The 19447-nt window shown below is 41.9% G+C and overlaps 1 non-coding gene across 1 annotated transcript; it reads right to left on the bottom strand.

The window, feature by feature from the left end:
- Window positions 1-18250: 18250 nt before the first annotated feature.
- TRNAR-ACG lies at window positions 18251-18323 on the bottom strand. The gene has a single exon. It is a non-coding gene; the product is annotated as a tRNA-Arg (tRNA).
- Between the last annotated feature and the right edge of the window lie 1124 nt (window positions 18324-19447).

Raw genomic sequence — 19447 nt, forward strand, 5'->3', positions numbered from 1 at the left:
TGTAAAGAACTTTATACTTACGACTCTAGCTCAGCACCTCATATGGGGAGTGAGATTTCACTCTAATAGAGTGAATGATATCTTTGAATTTATGAATAATCCCAATGGGATATATATACAAGATTTACATTATAAAATTCTAGATCGATCTCTATGGAAAGGAAACCCAATATTGGGTGATACAAAAATAGTACAAGTATATTCAGCCATAACCGATTTGCTAGACTTGCCATAGCTGGATGGATCCATATCACATGTATATCACATTTGATGATAATCGAGAAAGGAAGGTAGGTGATCTTTCTCTCATTACACCCCCTCAAGGTGGAGAATCGGGTAACCGAATCTTCAGCTTCTCACGTAGACTCTGAAACCGGATATGGGCCAGCAGTTTAGTCAGTGTGTCTGCGATTTGATCCTGAGATGAGATGAATTGAACCTGTAAGTGCTTCTTGGCAACCCGGTCTCAGATAAAATGGAAATCTACTTCAACGTGCCTCGTACGAGCATGAAATACCGGATTCGCGGACAAGTATGCGGCACCAAGATTGTCACACCACAGAATCGGAGGGCCAGTAAGAGGGTATCCAAGTTCAGTAAGCAAGGACTCTACCCATATCAGTTTTGCTGAGGCATCGGCTAGAGCTTTATACTCGGCCTCCGTAGAGGAACCCGCCACTATGCGCTGCTTGCGAGACACCCAAGAGACAAGGTTGGGCCCAAGAAAAATAACAAAGCCCCCGGTAGATTTACGATCGGACCCATCACCCGCCCAATCAGTGTCAGTGAATGCCTGTAGAGACCGAGATTGGGAGTGCTCAATCAATAGACCTACAGTTTGGGTGCTTTTCAAGTAACAAATGATGCGCTTCACCAGTTGCCAGTGTTCTTCTGTTGGAGCGTGCATGAACTGACACGCACGATTAACTACAAAAGACACATCCGACCTTGTGAGAGTGACGTACTGTAGGGCACCCACTTCCGATTTGTACTTGATGGGGCTAGGCATTGACACACCCCCTGAATCAGAGATTTTTGTAGTCGTGGCCATGGGAGTCTTTACTGGCTTGCAATCCATCATGCCTGTACGTTCCAATAGGTCAGAAATGTATCTTGATTGTGATAGGAGCAGCCCCTTAGTAGTTCGATTGACCTCAATCCCCAAGAAGAAATGCAAATCTCCAAGATCCTTGATGGAGAACTCCTGAGAAAGGTGGTGTAACAGATTAGAAACCATGGACGGGTCACTGCCAGTGACTATAATGTCATCTACATATATAAGAATGTAGCAGGTCTGGCCAGCCATCTGACGAATAAATAGTGAGGTGTCGGTCTTTGAACCATGAAAGCCTAGACTAAGCAAAAATTCTGATAATCGATGGAACCATGCACGGGGTGCCTGCTTAAGTCCATATAATGACCGGTGCAGACGACAGACATGATCAGGATAGTTAGGATCAATGAACCCCTGAGGTTGGGCCATGTAGACTTCTTCATCCAGCGTACCATGAAGGAACACATTTTGTACATCCAACTGACGAATGGGCCAGCCGTTGGATACTGCAATGGATAGAACACACCTAATGGTGGTGGGTTTGACAACCAGGCTGAAAGTTTCCCCATAGTCCAAGCCATGCTGTTGATGAAAGCCTTTCGCAACTAAATGTGCCTTATAGCGCTCAAGAGACCCGTCAGCCTTGCGCTTTACCTTGCATACCCATTTGTTGCCAATGAGATTCATCTGAGCATTGCAAGGAACAAAGGACCATGTACCATTCCTCAGTAAAGCATTATACTCCTCTGCCATGGCCTTGCGCCATTCCAACACCTTATTGGCTTGCGAAAAAGAGGAAGGTTTAGTAATAACCGCAGTGGCATTTAGTGCCTGTGGTGGTCGCCCATGAGAATAGAGTCGCATCGGGTGCATAGAGGCGGACTGGTGTGGTAATGGTGCGGGTGTAGGGGCTGGTAGTGGCTATGGCGGTGGTGGTGGTTGGGCCATATAGAGGTCAGCCACCATCCTGGTGCGCAAGGGGGGAGAGGTTGATGATTGGTTAGGGGAGGCTGGTTCAGGGTTCATAGTGGTTCGGATGGGAGAGGCCGGTTCAAAATTTTGTGAGGACGGCTGGTTGGGTGAAAATGGGGAGGGCTGCAGTGGTTGGGGCGATAATGGAAAGGGATCTCGCAAATGTGGAGAAGGTGGAGGGACCAATGAAGTAGATGCCCACGGTTGTGTGGCAGTGGGTATAGAATTAGGGGAAATTTGGGAAGGTGATGTGGAAAAAGGGAAAGACATTTCGTCAAAACGGACATGGCGGGCAATTGTGAATTTGTGAGATTAAAGATCAAGACACCGATAATCCATATGTGAAGGACTGTAACCAAGAAAAACACACGCCGAAGACCTATAGTCCATTTTATGGCGATTAAAGGGATGGAGATATGGATAACAAAGGCACCCAAAAACTTTGAGAAAACAATAATCAGGACGCTTGTGAAACACCAACTGAAAAGGAGAAATTCCAAAGGAAATCGAAGATGGCATCCGATTAATTAAATAGATAGCGGTCTCAAAAGAAAAATTCCAGTATTTTTGAGGCACAGATGCATGAGCAAGAAGGGAAAGGCCAGTCTCAACAATGTGGCGATGACGCCTTTCAACTGCACCTTGTTGCTCATGCGTATGTGGGGCAGACAAACGGTGAGAAATTCCCAATTTGGAGAAATAGGTGGGGAGGGAGCGATACTCACCCTCCTAGTCCGTTTGTAAAGATTTAATTTTCCCACCGAATAAGCGTTCCACATGAGCTTGGAATTGTTGAAAACTGGTGAAAACATCAAACTTACGAACTAAAGGATAAAACCGGACATGCTTTGTGTTATCATCCACAAAAATAATATAATAACGATGTGCAGAAATAGAGGGAATGGGTGGAGGCCCCCAAACATCACTGTAGAGCAAGTCCAACGGAAATAAACTACGACTAGGAGATGCAGGTAAAGTAAGATGACTGGCTTTGCCTAACTGTCAAGCCTTACAACTTTTATTGAAACTAGAAGGATGAGAAGGTAAATTATTTTCTTGAATCATGATTTCCAAAATACGTCATGTGGATGCCCAAGACGCTGATGCCAAAGATTGAGGGAACCACAAACGGCAGAAAGGGCAGATGGTGAGGTGGGATTATCCAACACATATAGACCATCCCTACTTGGTCCGGATAGGAGTGTTTCCTTGGTTGCCTGATCCTTCACAAGAGATGTAGATGGGTGAAACTCAAAGAAAACATTGTTATCTTTGCAAAATTGCTAATATTGTGGGGAGAAGGATGAGACCTCAATACACATTCTTCTTAATTGTGCATTTGCAAAGGCAGTTTGGTTTGTTAGTCCTTTATCCCATAAAGTGCTCTCAGATGGGGAAGCTACAATTCAATCTGATCCAAGGATGGGATTATTTCAACCGTTTGGAGAAGAAGCATAACAGAGAGTGTATAGGCTTGTGCAGCTTTCTTATTTGGTACATATGGAGAGAAAGAAATGATTTAATATTTTCCCAAAGAAGATGGACTCCTCCTGAGGTAATTTCGGCAGCTCCAAAGGCTTACGATGAGTTTCTTCTTCAATCACAAGTATGTGTACAAAATTTCTTTACCTATAAATCCAGTTCCTTCATTTGAGGTTCGTAGAGAATGGGAAGCCCCTCCGTTTCAAGTTCACAAGCTGAACTTGGACACATCTTGGAAGAAAGATGGGCAACAAGGAGGTATTGAATTTATGATAAGAGATCATCATGGCCATGTCTGGGTGGCAATCTTTGAGCCATTAAGCTTTCAATCAGTTTTAATGGGTGAGCCATTGGCATTGCGTGGTGGAATGTTAGAAGCAATCTCTGAATGGTGTGATCGCGTTGTGATGGAATCGATTGTAAAGAACTTTATACTTACGACTCTAGCTCAGCACCTCATATGGGGAGTGAGATTTCACTCTAATAGAGTGAATGATATCTTTGAATTTATGAATAATCCCAATGGGATATATATACAAGATTTACATTGTGAAATTCTAGATCGATCTCTATGGAAAGGAAACCCAATATTGGGTGATACAAAAATAGTACATGTATATTCAGCCATAACCGATTGGCTAGACTTGCCATAGCTGGATGGATCCATATCACATGTATATCACATTTGATGATAATCGAGAAAGGAAGGTAGGTGATCTTTCTCTCATTACACCCCCTCAAGGTGGAGAATCGGGTAGCCGAATCTCCGACTTCTCACGTAGACTCAAACCGGATATGGGCCAGCGGTTTAGTCGTGTGTCTGCGATTTGATCACGAGATGAGATGAATTGAACTGTAAGTGCTTCTTGGCAACTCGGTCTCGAGATAAAATGGAAATCTACTTCAACGTGCCTCGTACGAGCATGAAATACCGGATTCGCGGACAAGTATGTGGCACCAAGATTGTCACACCACAGAATCGGAGGGTCAGTAAGAGGGTATCCAAGTTCAGTAAGCAAGGACTCTACCCATATCAGTTTGCTGAGGCATCGACTAGAGCTTTATACTCGGCCTCCGTAGAGGAACGCGCCACTGTGCGCTGCTTGCGAGACACCCAAGAGACAAGGTTGGGCCCAAGAAAAATAACAATGCCCCTGGTAGATTTACGATCGGACCCATCACCCGCCCAATCAGTGTCAAGTGAATGCTGTAGAGACCGAGATTGGGAGTGCTCAATCAATAGACCTACATTGGGTGCTTTTCAAGTAACAAATGATGCGCTTCACCCGTTGCCGTTGTTCTTCGTTGGAGCGTGCATGAGCCGACACGCACGATTAACTACAAAAGACACATCCGACCTTGTGAGAGTGACGATCGTAGGGCACCCACTTCCGATTTGTACTTGATGGGGCTAGGCATTGACACACCCCCGAATCGAGAGATTTTTGTAGTCGTGGCCATGGGAGTCTTTGCGGCTTGCAATCCATCATGCCTCTGTACGTTCCAATAGGTCGAAATGTATCTTGATTGTGATAGGAGCAGCCCCTTAGTAGTTCGATTGACCTCAATCCCCAAGAAGAAATGCAAATCTCCAAGATCCTTGATGGAGAACTCCTGAGAAAGGCGGTGTAACAGATTAGAAACCATGGACGGGTCACTGCCAGTGACTATAATGTCATCTACATATATAAGAATGTAGCAGGTCTGGCCAGCCATCTGACGAATAAATAGTGAGGTGTCGGTCTTTGAACCATGAAAGCCTAGACCAAGCAAAAATTCTCGATAATCGATGGAACCATGCACGGGTGCCCGCTAAGTCCATATAATGACCGGTGCAGGACGGCGAGACATGATCAGGATAGTTAGGATCAATGAATCCCTGAGGTTGGGCCATTTAGACTTCTTCATCCAGCGTACCATGAAGGAACACATTTTGTACATCCAACTGATGAATGGGACAGCCGTTGGATACTACAATGGATAGAACACACCTAATGGTGGTGGGTTTGACAACCGGGCTGAAAGTTTCACCATAGTCCAAGCCATGCTGTTGATGGAAGCCTTTCGCAACTAAATGTGCCTTATAGCGCTCAAGAGACCCGTCAGCCTTGCGCTTTACCCTGTATACCCATTTGTTGCCAATGAGATTCATTTGAGCATTGCGAGGAACAAAGGACCATGTACCATTCCTTAGTAAAGCATTATACTCCTCTGCCATGGCCTTGCGCCATTCCAACACCTTATTGGCTTACGAAAAAGAGGAAGGTTTAGTAATAACCGCAGTGGCATTTAGTGCCTGTGGTGGTCGCCCATGAGAATAGAGTCGCATCGGGTGCATGAGGCAGACTGGTGTGGTAATGGTGCGGGTGTAGGGGCTGGTAGTGGCTATGGCGGTGGTGGTGGTTGGGCCATATAGAGGTCAGCCACCATCCTGGTGCTCAAGGGGGGAGAGGTTGATGATTGGTTAGGGGAGGCTGGTTCAGGGTTCACAGTGGTTCGGATGGGAGAGGCAGGTTCAAAATTTTGTGGGGACGATTGGTTGGGTGAAAATGGGGAGGGCTGTAGTGGTTGGGGCGATAATGGAAAGGGATCTCGCAAATGTGGAGGAGGTGGAGGGACCAATGAAGTAGATGCCCACGGTTGTGTGGCAGTGGGTATAGAATTAGGGGAAATTTGGGAAAGTGATGTGGAAAAAGGGAAAGACATTTCGTCAAAACGGACATGGCGGGCAATTGTGAATTTATGAGATTAAAGATCAAGACACCGATAACCCATATGTGAAGGATTGTAACCAAGAAAAACACACGCCGAAGACCTATAGTCCATTTTATGGCAATTAAAGGGACGAAGATATGGATAACAAAGGCACCCAAAAACTATGAGAACACAATAATCAGGACGCTTGTGAAACACTAACTGAAAAGGAGAAATTCCAAAGGAAATCGAAGATGGCATCCGATTAATTAAATAGATAGTGGTCTCAAAAGAAAAATTCCAGTATTTTTGAGGCACAGACGCATGAGCAAGAAGGAAAATGGCAGTCTCAACAATGTGGCGATGACGCCTTTCAACTGCACCTTGTTGCTCATGCGTATGTGGGGCAGACAAACGGTGAGAAATTCCCAATTTGGAGAAATAGGTGGGGAGGGAGCGATACTCACCTTCCTAGTCCGTTTGTAAAGATTTAATTTTCCCACCGAATAAGCGTTCCACATGAGCTTGGAATTGTTGAAAACTGGTGAAAACATCAAACTTACGAACTAAAGGATAAAACCGGACATGCTTTGTGTTATCATCCACAAAAATAACATAATAACGATATGCAGAAATAGAGGGAATGGGTGAAGGCCCCCAAACATCACTGTAGAGTAAGTCTAATGGAAATAAACTACGACTAGGAGATGCAAGTAAAGTAAGACGACTGGCTTTACCTAACTGTCAAGCCTTACAAATTTTATTGAAACTAGAAGGATGAGAAGGTAAATTATTTTCTTGAATCATGATTTCCAAAATACGTCATGTGGATGCCCGAGACGCTGATGCCAAAGATTGAGGGAACCACAAACGGCAGAAAGGGCAGATGGTGAGGTGGGAGGATCCAACACATATAGACCATCCCTACTCGAGCCGGATAGGAGTGTTTCCTTGGTTGCCTGATCCTTCACAAGAGATGTAGATGGGTGAAACTCAAAGAAAACATTGTTATCTTTACAAAATTGCTAAACAGAAAGGAGGGATTTAGATATGGTTGGAACATGTAAAACATTGTGTAAATAAAAGGAACGAGAAGACAAAGAAGGGAAAGAGGCAGAACCAACATGCGAGATATGCAAACCCTTATCATTACTTACGTGCAGCTGATCTTGGCCGTGATAGTCATCATACTGGGATAGGGACTGAATGTCAGGAGTGACATGATGGGAAGCCGGTGTCAGGGTACCATGTAAGGGCGGTTGATGGATGTGGGGTGGGTAATAGTGGAGGGTTATAGGTTGAGGGTGGGTTGGGATATGAGTAATGGGTAGTTGGGTTGGGAAGAGACTGCATCGGGTAAGGAGAGGTGGTGGGGTATTGGGATCGATAACAACATCGATCAGTGGAGTGATTTGTCCTTTTACAAATAGAGCACCAAAAGCGACTGTTTGAGTTAAAATAAAACCGCAAGCGTACGGGTCAATCGTAGCTACGGGTCGAACACGAGGAGATATACGCCACTCTATTTAACTAACTTAAAAGTAATGCAAAATGAACCAAATTAAAATGTTAAATTAAACTAATTAAACTAACGAAAATCAATGCATCCTAACTCATAAGCATCTAACAAAATTAAGGGATTAAATCGGCGTCTAACACATGAGCATCTAACCTATCAAACTAAAGCGAATTGAAAGGAATAAAAATGCGCCACACATACTAACCACATAAAAAGAAATAAGGGAATAAAAATGCATCCATAAACCACAACCATATAAAATTAAAATAAAAGAAATAGAGGGGGAAGAAGAAGAAGATAGAGAGAGATAGAGGAGATGGAGAATGAGATTGAGAGTTTAGATAGTAAAACCGGATGTGTTGCATGAATGTAAATGAAAAGCTTGAATACTTGCATAAACTTACCATGGCTTCCTCTTCTAAATCTTCAAGTATTGTCATCAACTTAAGAACTTAGACTAGAAGGCTTAAAACCTAAACTAGAATTAAGAAATTACAACCCAATTGAAGACTTAAATTGAAATTAAAGCATAAACTAAACCTATTATAACCATTAACTAAAAATTATAAAAGCAAACTAGAACTTAGAAAAGCCAAAAATCACAAATTAGAAGGAGAAGAAGAGAAGAAATTTCACTAAGTGAATGAGCTAAAAATTACACAAAAAACTAAATTAAAATTGAACTAGAAATTAACTAAAAGCGAACTAAAAGCTAACTTCTTACAACCCAAAGGGCAAGAGGGGTATTTATAGGGAGAAGAGAAGAGAGAGAGAAGAGGAAGTGTAGGAGAAATATTCCCTAAGAAAGAGAATATTCTCTTCTCCTTCCTCTTTACAATGCCTTGAATCCTAAGAAAAAAGGAAAAAATAGAAAGAAGAAGAAGAAAATTGTTTCATAGAACTTCATTTCTAGAAAAGTAAACTTCAATTATAACAAGTGCTTCCTTTTAACTTTAGATATCTTCTCAAGCAATAAAATCAAAGATGCTTTGACTTTTCAACTTTCCATAGGTGAGAGAATATCTTTCAAAATAAATCTATCCCAAGTAGAATTCTATAAGTGCCCTTGAGAAGTTGGAGGAGAGAGAGAGTAAGGGTGATGACTAGGATTCCTTGAGAATAAATAAAATACCCATTCTGTCTTTCAGGAAACGTGGAGCATGGGGTGTTTATATAGGCCTCACCATTGTGTTTCTTGCAAAAATCACCCAAAATAGACTCAAATTTCGTCCAATTTGGAGTTCGGGAGCCCAAGATATCTCAAGTTGAAGTTGGACTGTCGAGAGCCCTCCAAATGGAATCTTTCGGGTATGCGAAATATAACTTCTGGTTATTGCATTAAGGCCCCTAGAATCCGAACTTCTGTTCATTTTATCCCCGGCCGACTGTCAATAATTACAAATAAACCCTTACAGACCATTTTCGCGCGTCGTTACAAAACGGCCGTAACTTCTTCGTTTCAACTCGGAATCAAGTGCCGTTTGAACTGTTAAGAAGCTGACTCAATGGGCTACGCATCCATGCCATTAACACCTCTAAAGAGCTTAAAAACATTTTCTTAGCATCATCTCCTTCATTTTCACAAGAATTCACCTAAAACCTGAAAAGCACAAGAAAGCACCGAGTAACTCTGTCCAATGTGGTAAAATGTATGCTTTATGCCCTAAGATTTCACACATAAATGTGCTCATCAGCGACCATAACCAGTAGGAGGAGGGCCACGACCACGGCCGAAACCACGACCACCAAGACCACCATGACCTCCACGGTTTGGAGAGGAGGAAGAACCAGGGTTGCCTGGTGGGGTGGTGCACTGAACATTGTTGGCAGTGATGGGTGTTGAACTTGATGTAGCATCCGTGACAGTAAGTTTCTTCAAAGATGTGCCATGAATGAACTCATGGCTTAAGAGCATGGAATGCAGATCATCATAACTAATCGGATCCGTCCGAGTAAGAAGGCATGACACCATGGATTGAAATTCTGATTTGAGTCCCTGATAGATATGAAGATTGAAGAAGCTTGGACGCAACGGGTGACCGGCAGCAGACAATTCATCGGCAATTGTTTTGGCACATTGCAGGAAAAGTGAGACTGACTCATCGGGATTTTTTTCAAGGTCATTCATGGCCATGTTTAGGGACATCAAATGGCTCTCTGATAGAGAGGAGAAGGCCGTAGATAAGGTGTCCCAAATTTCTCGACTGGTTCTCTTACCAACAACAAGTGGAAACACCTCCTCAGGGAGGGAGGAGATAAGTAAACTGCGAATAAAGGAATCCTGACGACGCCAGGCAGCGGCTGCAGTGGGGTCTGCAGGACAAGGAGTGGACCCATCGACATGCCCAAATAAATCTTGACCATCCAAGAACGGTTCAACTTGAGGTCTCCAAAAAATGTAATTCTTAGAAGTGAGTTTTAGAGAGATATAATGGTGGGCATGGTGTAGAGAAGGAGTGGGAAGGGAGGAGGTTACCTCAGCCGTGGCAAGAGGGCTGATGGCTGAGGCCGGACTGAGTTCTCCTTCCATGGAGAAAAAAAAATGAAGGAATTAGACGGAGCTCGGTGGAGCTGTTTTGGCTCTTGATACCATAATAGAGTGAATGATATCCTTGAATTTATGAATAATTCCAATGGGATATATATACAAGATTTACATTGTGAGATTCTAGATCTCCATGGAAAGGAAACCCAATAGTGGGTGATACAAAAATAGTACATGTATATTCAGCCATAACCAATACTGGTGTTCCGTTGCCTTCTACGAAGAAGAAGCAGAAGAAGATGGAGAAGAAGGGTGTGGGTCCCATTTGTTTAAAAATAAATAAAAAAATGACAGTTAAAAACCGTGAGTGAAAGTAGCCGGTATTGTGGAGTACACATGGTATCCAACTACCACACAAGGAGTGAGATCTCACTCCTCGTGAGGAGTTGAGCCGGACTCCTTACTTACATTACAGGAGGTAGTGCATCTGCCCCACTTCTTATTCAGCCAGTGATTGAGGATATTACCCACATTTCTTCTTATTTTTTGGAATGTAAATTCCAGTTTATTCCGAAGGAGTGCAACTCTATAGCAGACTCCTTAGCTAGGAAGGCCATGTTTGTTAGAGTAGCACGGTTTGGCCTATCTCCACTCCGTGGATGACGGAACCTTGTAATTCGGCGACTACGAGCTTCCCTCGCTTTCATGAATAGATTTCTATTTACCAAAAAAAAAGGGTTTTTGATAAATGCCCCCCTAAAAATGCCCATTTGTCCAAATGCCCCATACAACTTTTCTAATTGCAAACTCTCCCTACTTTCAAAACAATGTAGCACTTTGGTCCTTGCCGTTAATTTGGAACGTTATGTCCAAACGATCGGACTTTTTGACCATTCTTAGACCATTCTGCCCTTGATAGGGTAGAATGACCAAACTAGCCCTCACTAACCACATAAGACTGTTAAAGTGACCAAATTACCCCCATCTTCCCCAAATCGTTTAAGTTTGAACTGAATCGAAAAAACCCTAAACAATTTCCAGACCTCTCTGAAATCCAATCTTCTTCAACGATTTCCCCAAATCGTTTAGTGTTCTCTCATTTTTGTGATTTCTGATCGTTTCAAGGAACCTGATGCAGCTCTGGACTTGGACCATGAAGAAGCCGCCACCTCACACCCTAAGGTTCTTCGAAGATTGGTTCGGGTCAAGGAGAGGCATGCCAGGCAAGGCCAGCCCCTGCAGGGATAGTCCATCCATTCCTTATCTTCCCAATAATTTTAAGGAAAGAAGTTGCACCTAAAAGAGGGAAGATTTGGACTTATTTGGGTATCAGTGCCTAGGATTGCGAGTGCAGAAGACTGTAATGGCACCCCGGCAAGCTACCCATACAGTCCCCGTCAAGGATATCAATGCAAAGAAAGAAAACTTGTGCCTGCAGCAAGAAATTGATGCCTAGCGATGTGAGAATGAAGCTTTGAGAAATGAATCGAGACGTCCGAATCTGAATGAGAAGACGATCGATCCTGACTCACCTTCATCCGACAATGCACAACCTATCCCAGAGAGGAGGCCTCACCGGAACGGGAACCAACATGGTGGAGAGCGAGTAGTTGTGATGACGCCCAGGCATAGAGGTAGTCGTACAACTCCCGTGGAGGACATCAATTCCAGTGAAATTCATACAACAACGGATGATGTTGTAGAGGAATGAATCATTGTTTAGGTTGATTTCAGTAAACCCCCAATTTTCGATGAGTACTAGGATGAGTGCATCGATGAACACGGTAGTTTCGAAAGTCTTGAACCAGATTACGTTTCGAAAGAACAACATTTCTACCTGCATAACAGTGAGGTCACGACCCTTGATCCCTTCTCATTTCAATGGTTCGACATTGCCAGTATGTATAATGATCCGTATTTGGCATTTATCAATTCCACATCTCTATCTCAATTTGTTCGAAATATGAGCGTTACCAAAAATCCATATTTGAATAGGTCATTCATTCCAGTTGTGAGCACCTCATTTGATATCACTGTCAAATTTGAAGTTGATATGCAATTTTTTTTTAATTCAATTGATGACTACAACAATGAATTTGCTTGGTTCCAATTTGATCCTGATGAACGACGAATACCATTGATCGGGGCAAGAGTTCGACGACGAACTCTTTTTCAATCTAGAGGGAATGATGTAGCCCTAGACCTGGGCCATGAAGAAACCGCCACCTCACACCCTAAGGTTCTTCGAAGATCGATTCAGGTCAAGGAGAGGCATGCCAGGCAAGGCCAGCCCTTGTAGGGATAGTCCATCCATTCCATATCTTCCCAATAATTTTAAGGAAAGAAGTTGCACCTAAAAGAAGGAAGATTTGGATTGATTTAGGATTATCTCAGTTTTTAAATAAATAAATGATCAATCAGCTAGCTAGTATATTGGGTTGATTGAAGATTTGATTGAATATTGGATTGAAGAGTGGATTTCTGATTGAGAGTATATTGGGTTGATTGAAAAGAAGATTGGATTCTGATTGAAGTATTTTGGCTGATTGAAGATTTTGATTGAAGATTCTGATTGAAGTATTTTTGGCTAATTGAAGATTAGAGATTGGAATCTTTTCTTTCTTTTCTTTTCTTCTTTATTCATACTCAACTCTAAGTCTATATATGTAATCCTCCATGATTGAATGAAGGCAGATTATGAAGTTTAATGAAAATTGCTCAGTTGAGTATTTGGAACTCTCAATTGGAGTTTTCGTTGTAATTTTGAATTTTCTTGTTCAATTGATCAACTCCCGGTCACGTAGGGAACATGATTTCGACTCTCCTGATCCGTAGCTTCCAATGATCTGTAGACTCCAATCTCTAATCTTCAATTAGCCAAAAATACTTCAATCAGAATCCAATCTTTTCTTCAACCAACCCAATATACTCTCAATCAAAAATCCACTCTTCAATCCAATCTTCAATCAAATGTTCAATCAACCCAATTATTAACATCTTAATTATTTGTAAACATCTCAAAATATATCTTCGGATCAAATGAAAAAATATGAGATGATGTGGAATGACTCCCTTTCTCCCATTTTCTTCCCTATGGATTTCGTTCATATGAATTTCTTGCTTATAGGCAATTATATTACAAAAAAGAAAACAACTCATCAATACCCAAAGTAAGAAACCCTCACAACAGAGATATACACATAACAAGAAGTCACGTCTCTATTTCAAGAAACAGCAAATAAGAAATATTGCTAAACTCATTAAAGCAAAATTAAAAAAACGTAACGGCAATAAAAATTTGGGCACACAAACAGAATTATATATCAATTAGAGAAAAAAAAAAAAGAGTGTGGATTAAGGGATTCCTACTCCACCTATCTTCTTCCCAAAAACCCTAAAAACTCTGCCCTCTTCCTTTTTTTAATATTAGTTGCAGCCGCTGCCACATGATGTAAAAGGGGCTTGGCCCAAAACAGCACGGTTGCAATTCGATTCAGATTGAGGTGGGGTCTAAGGAAAACCCTTTTACATAGTTTTTTTTTTTATATTAAACGAAAGCAACTCTTGCCAAAAACAAGAGTGTCGTATCATATCACAAAGTTAAAACAAAACGGGAAATTTACATTATTAGGTACTTTTGGGTTTTCATTTACAAAACTGTCCACCCTATGTTTGAGTTAACAAAAATAGACAAAAAGAAGTTTAGTTTTACAAAATTAAACAAAACAGTGACTCTCCTTCCTTCCTCGGCAGTCCCCCTTTGAAAAAATCTCTTTTTTTTCCTCTGTTACTTGGGATAGTAGAGAATGGCGATGATTGGGACAAAGGTAGGGTTGTAGGGAACGGAGGATGTCTGGGCAAGAAGGCAATGACATGGGTAAAAATGTCTAAAAAAGTAAGTGTGGGAGGGAGACACACTATTTTGTCCAATTTTGTAAACCTTAACTTGTTTTTATTTATTTTTGTTAATTCAAACATAGGGTAGACAGTTTTATAAATGAAAACCCAAAATTGACTAATGATGTAATTTTGCCAAACAAAAACTGCTTATGTCATCAACTTTAATGATGATAGACTCATTATGACATTCAATTCACCACAAAACATTCACGTGAATGAAATTCCTTTATAGGGAAACTAATTTCCATAAAGAAACCAATCCACCCATCTCATTTTCTTAGGTGATCAGCCATGGGTGAACTCCCTCGCCCATGAAAATTTCATGGTCGCAGGGACCGGGGGTTGTGGGTTTGCCAGCAGGGTCGTGCGACACAAGTGCATAGTTTATGCGCACAGACCAGGGTGTGGGGGCAGCAGCCAGCGGGTGCACCCGCAGCGTGCCAAGGCAATGTGCGTCAGACCAGGATCCTCTGCAATATCGGCGGGGCCGCAGTACCCATCCGATGGTACAACAGAGGCCAGGTGGCACACATTGCCCACATGATCTCTGCTATGCCGTTGGATGTGCACTGCCGCCCCGCCGGTATTGCAGAGGATTTTAATCCAATGTGCGCCGCAGATTTTACTACTCTCCATTTCTGTACTTGTTACACTCAGCCCCACTCCATTAGATCATTCCCGTTAGTTGCTAACATGTTGACCGTTGATGTCTTAAAATGACAAATATACCCTAATGGAGTATGATCTCACCATTTTGCCCATAAGGCAGTCCAAACTTCACCCCCTTCCCTGCTACTCAAATCATTCGTGGGTTTAGGGTTCTAGCGATCTAGAGGCCGTCTTCAACTCCATTTTCTGCTACTCGAACCCTTCACCGGATAAGGAAGATGGGGTTTAGGGTTCTTGCGATGTTCTCTCTCCTCTCTCCACAACGCCATAAACCATCTCTCCGACAATTCTCTGACGACTCTCCATCTCTCTGACAATTCTCCGGCTCAAAGAAGGGAACTCCTTCGTTAGAAAACCAATCAGCTCCAGATTTCAGGCAAAGGAAAGTGACTCGATTCTCCACTGATTACAGCCCTTAGCATCACCAAGCATCAACAACAGAGTGAGATTTAAAGCCCTGAAATCACATCTGGCCATCACAATTTCATGGTTCTTCAAGGGGTTGAATCTCATAGCAGAGGAAGACTTCTGCAACAAGCACCTAGGATTTGAGTCACTCTAAGGTGGGAAATCTTAACCCTAAAGCTTGAGGAACAAATATTGGTGAGGGTGGATATCGAACCAAAATATTTGGGGCATACTACCGTCCAAAATAGAGCATGGAAAGAGGAAACAGAAGAAATAGCACAAAAATAAGAGGAGAAGAAGAATAAATCAATAGAGGGAAGAGATGCACGCAAGGCTCATGACTGCCATCGTCTTGACCCAAATAAATTTATTTCATTCCAAAAACCCATTTCCATCGTGGGATACATTCCAAACCCTAACCGCAACTTAATCAATTAGATTCCAGGAAAAGTTTCTAGTGGATTCCAGATCTTCGGTTTGGGTGGATTCCTGAACTGGATCTTCTATCCCTTCTCCTATCTTTTCTACTTTCCAGGTGAGAACTTTCACTTTTCATCCCTGCGATATCTTGTTTGCCGGAAAATTTTTAACTTCTAGTTTTTGCTCTATTTCAACTTCAATAACAGCATAGATCTTTGAGAAAATTGTTAAAGGTTCGGCTTTAAAGGTTCTGTTACTAATTCAATTTCAAGTTTCTTGTTTCAAGTACACCTCTTCAAAATCTCAGTTTTCTAGTTTGATCTTTTCAATTTGATTTCTTTTATTGATTCTGGTTTCAGTTTGTTGCATCATAGATGATTAAAACATTAATTTGATTCTGTTTAAACCTGTCAAATTCTGGAATCACACAGAAGTTTTTTTGTTTGTAGATGTATGGTACGACAAGCTGATAGATGGAAACTTCACCATGGACGCCTGGTTGCTCAATCTGGAGCACAGGGCTTCACTCGAGTTATGCTCTTCATTTAACCATGCCCTCTTTGAATGTCAAAATTTTCTTGGGCATTCTCAATTGGATCCTCTTGGTCAGGTGCTCACCCATGTAAATGAAAGTTTTGTGTTGGGAGGGGGTTTTTTTTCTGAAAAAATGTTGGTAGAGGTTGACGATGAAGGCGTAGGTGCTGATGTGAACCCGCATCTGATCAGAGGAAGAAAGCCTCAATCGGTAGAGGTTAACGATGAAAGTGTCGGAGAGATGGAGAGCCATCGAAGAATCGTCGGAGAGATGGTTTTGCGGGGTAGTGAGAGAGGAGAGAGAATGGGTTAGGTTAGGGTTGGGGTTGGGTTAAGGTTGGATCTCTCATGACGGTTGGATTAAAAAGTGCCACATGTTGCATTCTCAGAATGTAAATAACAAGAAGTAACACATTGGGAAATGGAGAGGAGTAAAATCCGTGCGCCGCCATTGGGTGCAGATCCAAAAAGAATGCAAAACTTTGTCACAAAATTCTTCCTACCCAAACCGAAAGCGAACCAAAAACCTAATGGCTCTGACGCCAATGTAAATAAATCATCACCCGTTAGGATGTTGCTTGAACGGATATGGGAACGCAGTAGAAGAGGATCTCGTACAGGTTTGGTTACTAGCTTCACGAACTCGAATGATCTGCTTCACGATCTTCGAATATCTTGTTAGGCTTCTCCACAAAGAACTCTACATAATAAAACCCTACGAAGAGATGGAATCCCAAAGAGAACACAAAACACTAAAAAGAGAGGAAGAATTTGGTTTCTCATATATGTGGTCTTAGGGTTAAAGGCTTTCTATTTATAACCTAAAAACCTTGAGGCCCTCCCCTTTTTAGATTCACACTAGGAATCGTACAAGAGGGGGCGAGAGAGTTAAGTGGCCGACTCTCTCGTATGCTCACGGGTTGGTCCGGCCTGCCCCTTGTGGGTGGCTTGGACCGGGCACGAGGCCCATGTCCGATTAACACTATGTGTCCAGTGTGTGTTGCATCGGAGGAATCAGTTTTAACATGCTCTTTTTCATTGTTCTCATGCTTCTAGTTGCTGGCTTGCATCCCTCTTCAGGTTCCCTACTCAATGTATACGAGGTAACTCTTTTAAGGAGGTTTTATCTTCATTTTTTAATCATTAATCTGTATGTCCTGATAAATTTGATGTTATAATCCAGTGGTCTCTTTACTGTGGTAGATTTGAAAATCTAGGATCTCTTTTGTTTTTCAGCATACTGACCTCTCTCTAAATAACATGATTCTAGCATTCTATCATAGTGTTAAAAGAGAGAAGGTTAGGTTTTTGCAAGGATAAACCCTTTTATCAAAGTTCCACTGTTGCTGTTAGCATGCGTTTACCTAGATATAATTCTGGCCATTTCAATATTTACACAGATGGGGCACGGAAGTCGGTATCATTCAGTAGAGGAAGAGGAGTCATTATTAGAAATCACAAAGGTTCATGAGGCAGCAAAGTGCAAATCCAATTGTAGCTTTTCAGTCAGAGATGGATTACTCTTAGCTCATAGTCTGGTTAGATAGTATTCATTATTTTTTTTTGGTAAACCATATTCTCTGATTGTAAACCTTTAGTATCTGTGTTGAATGGTTGCTCTGCATCTTTGGACAGGCCGTTGCTGTTTTTTTTTTTTTCGCTATCTTCTAGGAGTCTAATTAGGGATGCTCATGTTTTAGCTAAAGGAGTGTCTCTTCTTTCTTTGTTTTATGTTTGACGGATTAAACCACTACATTTCATTGTTAATCCTGCTATTCTGAAAAGCAGGGACTTTGGTTTCGATTTAAATAAATTTGAGGCCAAAGGTACTTGTACTTGACCAAAAAAAAAAAGCATACGTGTCACTACTTTTGATCATTTTTTGTAGGGTTGATGTTCTCTGGGATCTTTATCACCTCCAGTTGGCTGTCCGGCCCAGTTCCCCAGTTCCTCTAACAACAGCAAACTGGAGCTGATAATTTTCCATGTTCTCTGTGCCGGTACACAGAACATTTGGGAAAATTATCAGATTTACTGCTTAATTAATTGGGTTTGACAGATTAAATTAAGTTAAAGCGGCAAACCAGGTCCATGTGTAAAATGGAAAAATTAACGACTTCACTGGGGATCGAACCCAGAATCTCTGGTTCCGTAGACCAGCGCCTTATCCATTGGGCCATGAAGTCTGGTTGATGATTAAATATTTGGATGAATATACTAATCAAATAAATGTAGCCTCGTCTAATTTTGGTAAAAGGTAGGTTGTTCACCGTTGATCCTCGCCCCTAGTTATTTAATTCTCCGAATTATTCGTGAATTATTCGGCCGAATCGAATTATATCGAATAATACAAATTATTCTTCCCCGAATCCGATTTGTAAATATAAGTCGAAAAATTCGCGCTTTATTCAAACTATTTAAAAAATCGCGTTATATTCGGCCGAACCAAATTATATACGAATAATTCGGTTAGCTTAAAAAAAAAAAAAAACCCCTTAATATCCCTTATTCCTTTTATCCCTTAGGGTTTCACGGTTTAACACTTTCACGTTTTACCCCTTTAACTTTTTTACGATTTCTTGTGAGAGAGACAAAGAGTCAAAAACGATCTGCGGCTCTTCTTCTTCTTTGACACTCCGACGAGTCCGGCCCTCCGGCCCCGCAAGTGACCACGAGTTCCATCTTTGCTCCTTCTCCTAACCATCTTCTTCACTCTCTCATCTTTCACCATCTACGGCTCCACTCGATGTCTGACTCACAAGACGTCGTCTACGACTGCTATTGATCGATCTTCACTGTGCAATTGGTTGAAAGATTAAAAAAACAAAAACCCAAAGAAGAAAACACCGTCACCAAGTAGTCGCGCTCCTCCCAAGTCCCAACCTTTTGATTATTTTATCATTCTCAACTTTTTGCCTTTAACCAAAAAAAAAAAAAAAACCTCTGCTGCTTGCGATTCTGCTAGTCTGCTGACTCTGCTCTCTCAGTTTATTATTTGTTTTCATTGTATATAGCATCAACCTCTCTCTCAATTCTCAAGTGGGGCTTAGCAAGGTTCGGTGTAGCAATTAGCAAGTGACCAATCAAATTTCCGTTGGACCAACTAAGGGTTGAGGATCTTTAAGAGGTAAACCACATGCTCTGTAATGTATTTGTCTCCACGGCATACCCCACTTGCAAAGTCACAAGTCACAAATCACAGTAGCCTTTGCACTCTTGATTCTTGAATGAAATTGGAATTCCTCTTGAATAGTCACAATTTGTCTCCACGGCATGCCCCACTCACAAAGTCCTTGCACTCTTTAGTCTT

The sequence above is a fragment of the Telopea speciosissima genome, chromosome 1 (genome assembly GCF_018873765.1).
Source record: "Telopea speciosissima isolate NSW1024214 ecotype Mountain lineage chromosome 1, Tspe_v1, whole genome shotgun sequence".
NCBI lineage: Eukaryota > Viridiplantae > Streptophyta > Magnoliopsida > Proteales > Proteaceae > Telopea > Telopea speciosissima.